Source organism: Arachis hypogaea, chromosome 3 (assembly GCF_003086295.3).
Source record: "Arachis hypogaea cultivar Tifrunner chromosome 3, arahy.Tifrunner.gnm2.J5K5, whole genome shotgun sequence".
Classification (NCBI taxonomy): Eukaryota; Viridiplantae; Streptophyta; class Magnoliopsida; order Fabales; family Fabaceae; genus Arachis; species Arachis hypogaea.
The window spans coordinates 24,890,484-24,900,150 of NC_092038.1; the positions used below are offsets into that span (position 1 = coordinate 24,890,484).

The 9,667-nt window shown below is 41.6% G+C and overlaps 1 non-coding gene across 1 annotated transcript; it reads right to left on the minus strand.

The window, feature by feature from the left end:
- Nucleotides 1-885: 885 nt before the first annotated feature.
- Nucleotides 886-991, minus strand: LOC112793812 (small nucleolar RNA R71). Its single transcript, XR_003198504.1, has one exon. It is a non-coding gene; the product is annotated as a small nucleolar RNA R71 (small nucleolar RNA).
- Nucleotides 992-9,667: the final 8,676 nt, after the last annotated feature.

The following is a 9,667-nucleotide window of genomic DNA, read 5'->3' on the forward strand; positions in this document are numbered from 1 at the left end:
CGATCAAGTTTATGGCGCCGTTGCCGGGGATTGATTGTGCATCGACAATGATTACATTAGAGGATCACTAGATTGAGCATTTGTATTTTGTTTGATTTAATTTTCTGTTCGGTTAATTTGCTTCCCGTCTTAGTTTAATTCTTCCCTTCCCCTGTTTCTTAGTTTTTCTTTTGCTATTTACAATTCAGTTCACTAACCCACTAACTGTTTGATATATTGCATCACTGACACTAACAAGTAATTCTAACAAGATATTTTGTGCATTGCTTTTCTTTGCTTGTACTCTGTGGGTTTGTATGACAGGGAGAAGAAGTGGAGCTTCAACTTCCTTTGATTCTGAACCTGAGAGAACCTTCTTATGATTAAGAAGGGAGGCAAAAGAAAAATGTGTGGTTGGTGCTGAAGAAGAAGAGGAACACTTTGAAGAATACTTTGAAACAACCATGGAGGACCATCGTGAGGAAGAGGTTCACAACCATGGTGGAGGAGGTAGAGCAAATCCTGGTGGGGAAGATAGAAGAGTCTTGGGCTCTTATATCAACCCAAACCCAGGGAATTGCGGAAGTAGCATCCAAAAACCAACCATCCATGCCAACAACTTTGAACTAAAGCCACAGCTCATCACCCTAGTTCAGAACAATTGCTCGTTCGGAGGAGGTGTCCAAGAAGACCCCAACCAACACTTAAGCACATTCCTGAGAATATGTGACACAGTGAAGTCCAATGGCGTCCAACCAGACGTCTATGGACTGTTGTTGTTCCCATTCTCTCTCAGAGACAAGGCAACCAAGTGGTTGGAGTCTTTTCCAAAGGAGAGCTTGACAACTTGGGATGATGTTATGAACAAATTCTTGGCAAGATTTTACCCCCCTCAACAAGTCAATCAGCTGAGAGCTGAGGTCTAAACTTTCAGGCAACAAGATGGTGAGACTCTATATGAAGCATGGGAGAGGTTTAAAGACCTAACAAGGAGATGTCCATCTGATATGTTCAATGAATGGGTGCAGCTGCACATCTTCTATGAAGGACTGTCATATGAATCTAAGAAGGCTATAGACCATTCATCCGGAGGTTCTTTGAACAAGAAGAAGACCATTGAGGAAGCCATAGATGTCATTGAAACTGTAGCTGAGAATGACTACTTCTATGCTTCCGAAAGAGGGAACACTAGAGGAGTAATGGAGCTGAACAATGTAGATGCTCTGCTGGCTCAAAACAAGCTCATCACCAAGCAGCTAGCTGACCTCACCAAGAAGATGGAGAGAAGTCAAGTAGCAGCAATCACCACTTCAACTCAAGAGGGAGCAAGTGAAGAGGAAGAAGGTACTCAGGAGCAAGCCAACTACATTGGGAATTCACCTAGATACAACCATGATCCATACTCCAAGACCTACAACCCTGGATGGAGGAATCACCCAAACTTTGGGTGGGGTAATCAACAAGACCAAGGCCAAGATCAGAGACGTCACAACTCCAACAACAACATAGCTCCCCAACAATTCACACAGAGGACATACCCACAAAACCACATCAATGCATCTCACCCTTCTGCCTCTACCTCCAACATACCATCATTTGATGACAGAATCTCTAAGATTGAAACCTTACTTGAAAGCATATGCAAAGACATTCAAGACAATAAGGTGTTCAAAGAGGAGGTGAGAGCCAGTATGAAGAATCGGGGGGAAGCAATCAAGAAGCTGGAATTCCAAGTGGGATATTTGTCTGAGAAGATTCCCAGACCCACTGATAGCTTCCCAAGTGACACGGAGAAGAATCCAAGAGGTGAAGCGAAGAAAGTAAGGTGAGAAGACTGCAATATGGTCACTACAAATGACAAGGAGACTGAAGACAAGCCAAGCAAGCTGTCAGAACAACCTGAAAATACCTTAGTAGAGAAGGAGAAGAAAGACCAACAAGAACCAGAAATCTCACAACAGGAGCTGCTGAGACTATATGCACCATTTCCTCAATTGCTAAAGGGTGCTGTGGGAAAGAGAATGTACTCAAGGTTCTTAGACTCGTTTGCATCTTTGAATGTGAACATACCATTCATCAAGGTCATTCATCAAATGCCAGCATTCATCAAGTATATGAAGGAACTACTTCCCAGGAAGAGCTCACTCAAGGGGGGCCAGACTATAGTGATGAACAAGGATTGCAGCACCCTCATTCAAACACAATTGCCTGCGAAAAGAAAAGACCCAGGGAGTTTTCATGTCCCTTGTGCTATAGGGGAAACAAATTTTGATAGAGCACTTTGCGATTTGGGAGCAAGCATCAACTTAATACCCCTATCCCTGGTAAAAAGGCTGCAGATCAATGAGATACTACCTATAGATGTAGTCATAAGGCTGGCTGACAAGACTCAAAAGCAAGCAGTAGGAATGGTGGAAAATGTGTTACTCAAATTTGGAAAATACTTTCTCCCAATAGACTTTGTCATCCTGGACATGGAAGAGAGTCACCTGCACCCAATCATATTGGGAAGACCATTTCTAGCTACTGCTAGAGCACTCATAGATGTGGAGAAAAGAGAGCTAATATTAAGGATCCATGATGAATAACTGAGCTTCAGTATTTTCGAACTCTCACTGGAAAAAGATGAAGAGGACAAAGAACCGAGCAAAGGGCATCATGAGATACTAAAAGAAGAAGCAAGCACTGAAGCATAACCAGCTCATCCTGAGATTCACTGGGTTGATGGACAAGGCCAGCAGCAAGTGCCACAGGTCAAGGAAAAATTGGAGGAACCTAAGCCACCAGAAGTTTGTGAGGACATTAACAAAAGCTCATCAAAGAAGGAGGCCACCAGGAGTAAGAAAACAGCACCAGGGGCAAAGAAGAAGGTACCAAGGGGGTGGTGGAACAAGAAGATTCCTATGGAAGATTTCTCTCCAGGGGATAAAGTAATCTCAGCCTACTTCGTAGATATCCCCCCTAATCTCCCCACTGTACCATCTCAGCTACCTAAGGTCTTCACCATCAACAGAGTTCTCTCCTTGGAGCATGTAGAGATCATTGATACAACCAACGGATACAAGTCCACTGCCAGAGGAGAAGACTTCAAGCATTACCAACCACCATGATAAGGGGGTAACGTCAAGCTAGTGACGCTAAAGAAGCGCTTCATGGGAGGCAACCCATAGTTTACATGCTTTCAGAAGTTAGTGAATAAATCAATATTCATGAATTCCAACCAAAACTTGACGAACACGTGTGAAATTTTTATATGCAGAATATAGTGAAGAACAAATTTGGTGTTCAAAGCATTCCTCTTAAAGCTTTGAACACAACCTTTCATCACAGTGCTCCAAATTAAGTTTGGTGTCACCCTATGGTGCCACCAATGTGCATATGAAGATACACAGTTAGTTAGTTAGTTGGAATTCAAGAATAAACAAGTATTTTTTTTATTTACTTTATATCATTCTAGCCGTAAAGGGTGAAGCAATTTTGTTTCATTTTAATATCCGTTCTTACTTTTCTTATTTTATCTTTATAGGGAAGGAAAGTGAGCATTGATGAGGATTGATTAGAGAATTTACTAGGGGAGGCTCGGCCATTTCACGAAGAGAACCATACACTTGTCCCAACAAGGAAGGCATGGGAAATGTTGCCATGCAACATTGAAAGAAGGAGAGTCTTGAAGACCGAACCAACATTCCCCATCAAGTGATGATCCTTGTCTTCCCTTCGTATGCAACCCCATCCGTCCATCAAGGAAACATTCGTGCAATCCACACCCTTCATGCACTCATGAATTTTCCTATATAAGTGAACCTAGGTGCATGCTCACTCCTTACATTCAAATCCCCACTCTTCACACTTCTGTTGGTACACTAAACCCTTCATCACACTCTGATTTAACCAACCCACTCTTATTCTATCCGAAGCCTCAACCCACCTCAAAACAACAATTCAAGTCATGGCATCATCAAGCTCGAAGAGGCAAAAGAGAAAGGAACCCATGGAGAGTGTCCCTTTTGACGAGAAGAGATTCAAGACGGCCTTCTATGAACGAGAATTCGAGAGGATAAGGGCCGGAAAGATATTGCCAGAGTTAATCTTTCAAATCAATGCCAATGAATCACCACAGATTTTGAGAAAAATCGAACAGAGAGGATGGCAATTGCTCACCAGTCCAGAAGTTAAGATCAATGGCAACCTCATCAAAGAGTTTTATGCAAATGTAGTTAGAGAGGAAAAGATCAAAGCCCCCACCTACAAAAGCTATGTGAGAGGAAGAGAAGTAGACTTCAGCCCAAATGCCATAATAAGAGCTCTTCAACTAAAATTCCCTCATTTTGATGAGGAGAGTTATCAGTCAAGGATAAGTAGAAGCCCTGATAAGGATGAGCTCGCAGAGATAGCGTCAGATATCTGTGTGATAGCAGCTGATTGGGAGAGATACTCAGATGGGAGACCAAAATTCATAAAAAGGGGAGACCTTCATCCTGAGGCCAAGGGGTGGTTCGAGCTTGTAAGAAGGTCCATCTTACCGGCTGCTAATAATTCAGAAGTTAACATCAACCGAGCCACTATGGTGCAATGCTTAGTACTAGGTGGGGAAATCAATGTGCATGAGCTTATTGCCGAAGGGATTCAAGAGTCGGCTGAGAAAGTTGATTCGGGTGCCAGGCTTTGGTACCCCAGCACAATTCTCCGCTTGTGCAACAAGGCTAAGGTAGTATTTGAGGACAACAATCCAGACTGGGTGAACCCAGGGAAGCCGGTCACACGTGAGCGCATGGTCCACACCTTACTTGCTCAACAACTAAGAAGGCCACATATAGGAAGGCACAGAGCCCAGGAAGAAGTTCATCAAGAGGAGTATCATTAAGAAGATTACCAATAAGAAGAGCAACACAACCCAGCCAACCTCAATATGAGTCATATCTTACATGCCATTGAGGATTTGGAGATGAAACATATGGAGGGACAAGAGCAAATACTTGTCATGCAGTCCAAATGGATGAAGCAACAAGAAGAGTGGCAGAAACAACACATGGAGCAGCAATAGGAGCAATATTCACAACTCACTCAAGCTCTACACCAAGTAACAGAGAGGCAAGAGCGTCAAGACAAACGCCTTCAAGAGCTCAACCAGCGGCAATTAGCTCAGATGAAAACATTTAATGAGTTTAGCGTGCTGAATGAAGGAAGGCAGTTGCATAGAGAGGAATTCAGTGTAAACACTCAAGCCAGATTGAGCTATATGTCTGATAATATGCACCACCTACATTATGCCATTCCCACATATGAGGAGGTCCAAAAAGAGTTTGTTGAACGAGAAGAAGGGAAGGTGAAACAGCAGAAGGAAACTCTGAAGAAAAAAATGGAAGATGCTGGCTTCTGGAAGAAACTACTTGGAAAAAGCAAAGGGAGTGGGAGCACAAGCACTCAAGAAAAGCACCAAGAGGACAAGCATGGAGGGGAGCATGAGCAACCACATGAGTAAAAGGTGGTGGAGCTCCTTTCTTGTTTTTTTTTTTTTAGTTTATATCATCAATAAGGAGGATCTTGTATGAAATAGGACATGCCTCCATATTAGCTAGACAACTTTCAATTATGCATTCTGAATTTTATGATTAAGAAGTCAATGCTTGCTAGCCTTTATGTTACTGCATTCGTATCTTTACTTATTGTATGTTTGTCCTTAGAATCAAATGAAGAGAGAATGTTTATGTTTTGAAAGACCAGAGTAGAGTTCATAATGTGGAAGTGCATTCATGAATCTTTGGGGTAGTCATAAGTTAGCTAAGTTGGCACAACCACAAGGTTAGGATGACAACTATCTATCCTGAATACTTTACTTTTGATATACCCATGAGACTAAGATAACAACAAGATCCTAATAAGAGAAAAGGGAAAGAACAATGGAAGTGAAAAACAAAAGAGAAAGAGTAAGCAATAAAGCTAGGCACCAATGGTTTACCCTAAGACATGTGTCTGTGGTGCTCCTGTGTGAGGGATCTACTTGGATGAATAAGCTCTTTGGGGTGCTTCATCACCTGGTAACTTGGGTTAACTAACCCGGGATTATCAGCTGAAAATCCACTATCAAGAGTAACCCTCACCACAGAGCATTTAGTAACCCAAAGAGGTGCTGGACACCAAGGTCTGAAGGAAAGAAAATAAATAAACTATATGCCTGTGGTGTGTATGTATGGGGGAGAGACTTGAGCAAGTAAGTCCTTAGGGGTGCTTCAACACCTAGCACCTTGAACCAACTGGCTCGGGAGTGTTGGCTGAAAGCTTATCCTAAAGAGTTGCCCCCTTACAAAACACTTAGCCTAAAAACACAAATAAGCCCTTGAAATAACAATAAAAGGATCAATAAATAAAGGTCTCATGGGATATAACAAAGTGAGTGTTTTAGGAGATGATAAAGGTCTGAAAGCCAGTAGTGGAATGAACCTAAGTTGCTATGCATGAAACCACCATAAAATTAGTAATATGACTTCCACAAGAATGACTCATTTCTCTGGAGATTGCATTCATCATTCTCTTGTTCCAGTACATGCTTAGGGACAAGCAAGCTTTAAGTTTGGTGTTGTGATGCCAGGGCATTTTGGCCAGTTTCACTGACCTTTTCTTTACTGTTTTTAGGTAATTTCATGCATTTTCTTAGGAAATAAGTTAGTTTTGGGCAATTATTCACTCAGACCTTGATTCAAGCATACATTGTGCATTTTACATTATTTCATGTGGATTTTGCATGATTTTAATGACAAAATTGTATATCGCATTACCCATGACGTGGACTAGAACTTTGATGCACTCTATTGCTTGATTTTGGGACCAAAGGAAGCAAGGAATGGGAGGTAACTTGCAAAGTTAAGGAGAAAAGTGATTGCCAAAAACACTCTCAAAAGCCATCAATGCCCACGTTAAAGAGTCACGTTAACCAAGTTAATGTGAACTCTAACGTAGAGAAGAGAAGTTGAGCCAACGTTAGTGACACTTAACATTGTCACTAACGTTGGCAATTGCTCATAAATGGCCACGTTAGAAGCCACGTTAACCTAGTTAACGTGGCCTCTAACGTTAAAGGGGGAAGAGAAGCCAACGTTAGTGACACTCAACATTGTCACTAACGTTGGCCTAAGGTGCAAATAGTCACGTTAACTCCCACGTTAACTTGGTTAACATGGGAGCTAACGTAAGAGATGGAGAGTTGTCGACAACGTTAGTGACACTCAATATTGTCACTATCGTTGGAGCAACCACACAACCCCCAAGAGCCACGTTAACCTCCACGTTAACTTGGTTAACGTGGAAGCTAACGATGAGGAATGAAGAATGAGCCAACGTTAGTGACACTCAACATTGTCACTAACGTTGGGATGGCTAAGAATGGCCACGTTAGAAGCCACGTTAACCTAATTAACGTAGACTCTAACGTGAGACCTAGGGGCACACTTGAACGTTAGTGACAATGTTGAGTGTCACTAACGTTCTCGAAGGTTGGCAAAAGCCACGTTAGAAGCCACGTTAACCTAGTTAACGTGAGCTTTAACGTGAAGTAAGAAGGGGCACACTTGAACGTTAGTGACAATGTTGAGTGTCACTAACGTTCTTGAAGGCTAGCAAGGCAACGTTAGTGACAATGTTAAGTGTCACTAACGTTCTCGAACTTGTAATTTCACTAAATGTTAAACACCCCTAACGTCTTGAGCTGAAGTCTCTGCCCACTTTACACTTTCTCTCTGCAAGTAAGCCAAGCCCAATTGAAGAAAGGAACTGCTTCAAGCTCAAAGATCCAAAGGCCCAAGACTTGAAGAACTAACTAGAAGTTGAGAAGAGTAGTATATATAGGAGTAGTTTTGAAGTAGAGAGGGCCCCTTTTGGCAGAGGAGCTAGGAGAGAGAACTACTCTTTGTATCTACTTTCTTTGCACTTCTAGCCTTATGATGTATTCTCCATCTTTGATTTTGATTTCTAGAGCTATGAACAACTAAACCCCTTTCATTGGGTTAGGGAGCTCTGTTGTAATTTGATGGATCAATACTAATTTTCTTATTCTTCTTCTATCTTTCCTTTTGATTTTACTTGAAAGCTTTCGATCTTCATCCAATTGGATAGTGATCTTGGAAAAGAAGCTATTCAAACATGGATCTCTTCGGATCCTTGAAAGAGGAATGAAGAGATTAGCTAGAAATGCTTTCTCATGCTGGACCAAATTGAGTGTGGATGGGTATGTGGCTATAACCCTCTAAGCATTTGATTTGGGAAGTGCATGTGGTATAATCAGTGACCACACTTCATCTCTTCTCATGAGCAATTGACCAAGGAATTGGCTATTGATCAAGATTTGAGAGATTGAATTGCAAGAAATTGTGATTCAATCACTTAAGATTGCCAAGGAAATCAATGAGTGCATTGATTGAGGAAGAGATGAAAATGAAATTGATCCGGAGAATGCAACATCTCCTAAGCCCAATGAACTCCCCATTTCTGATCTTACCCATTCTCTTGATTTTCTGCAATTTACTTTTATGAGTAATTCCCCCATTCCCATTTACAATTCTGCTATTTACTTTCAGTCATTTACTTTCTTGCTATTTAAATTTCTGCAATTATCAACTCTATTCATGGATTCGCTCAACTAGATCATTCCTCTAATTAAAGTTGCTTGATCAATCAATCCCTGTGGCATTCGACCTCACTCTATTGTGAGTTTTTACTTGACGACAAATTTGGTACACTTGCCGAATGGGAATTTGTTGAGAGACAAGTTTTCCCCCGATCAGCCCCTACACTAGAAGGGTCAACTTTGATCAAAGGTTGGACCAAGTCCTCATGGACATATGCATGGAAGGGACTCAATGAAAAAGAGACTCAAGAGGCAATCCGGTTCAATTGAGAAGACTGGACCTTAAGCCTGTTGCTAGAGGATGGTTGGAGTTCATCCAACACTCCATCATTCCTACTAGCAACCGATCTGAAGTGACTGTGGATCGGGCCATCATGATCCATAGTATCATGATTTAGGAGGAAGTGGAAGTTCATGAGATCATACCTCTAGAACTCTACAAGGTGGCTGACAAGTCCTCCACTTTAGCAAGGTTAGCCTTTCCTCATTTCATTTGTCACCTATGCAATCTGGCCGGGATTGATGATAGGCAAAATTGTGACTCATACATTTCACAACTCGAACAATTCCTAGTAATGGCTCTAAAAACTTGGTGCACAATACTATGGTTCACACACATTCTTCACAACTTCGCACAACTAACCAGCAAGTGCACTGGGTCGTCCAAGTAATAAACCTTACGTGAGTAAGGGTCGATCCCACGGAGATTGTTGGTATGAAGCAAGCTATGGTCATCTTGTAAATATTAGTCAGGCAGATTATAATGGTTATAATGGTTTTCGAATATAAAAATAAATAAAGCATAAAATAAAGATAGAGATACTTATGTAATTCATTGGTAAGAATTTTAGATAAGCGCATGAAGATACTGTGTTCCTTCTGAATCTCTGCGTTCCTACTACTTTCATCCAATCATTCTTACTCCTTTCCATGGCAAGCTGTATGTTGGGGGATCACCGTTGTCAATGGCTACAGTTGGTCCTCTCAGTGAAAATGGTCCAGGTGCATTACACCACACGGCTAATCATCTGTCGGTTCTCGATCATGTTGGAATAGAATCCAGTGATT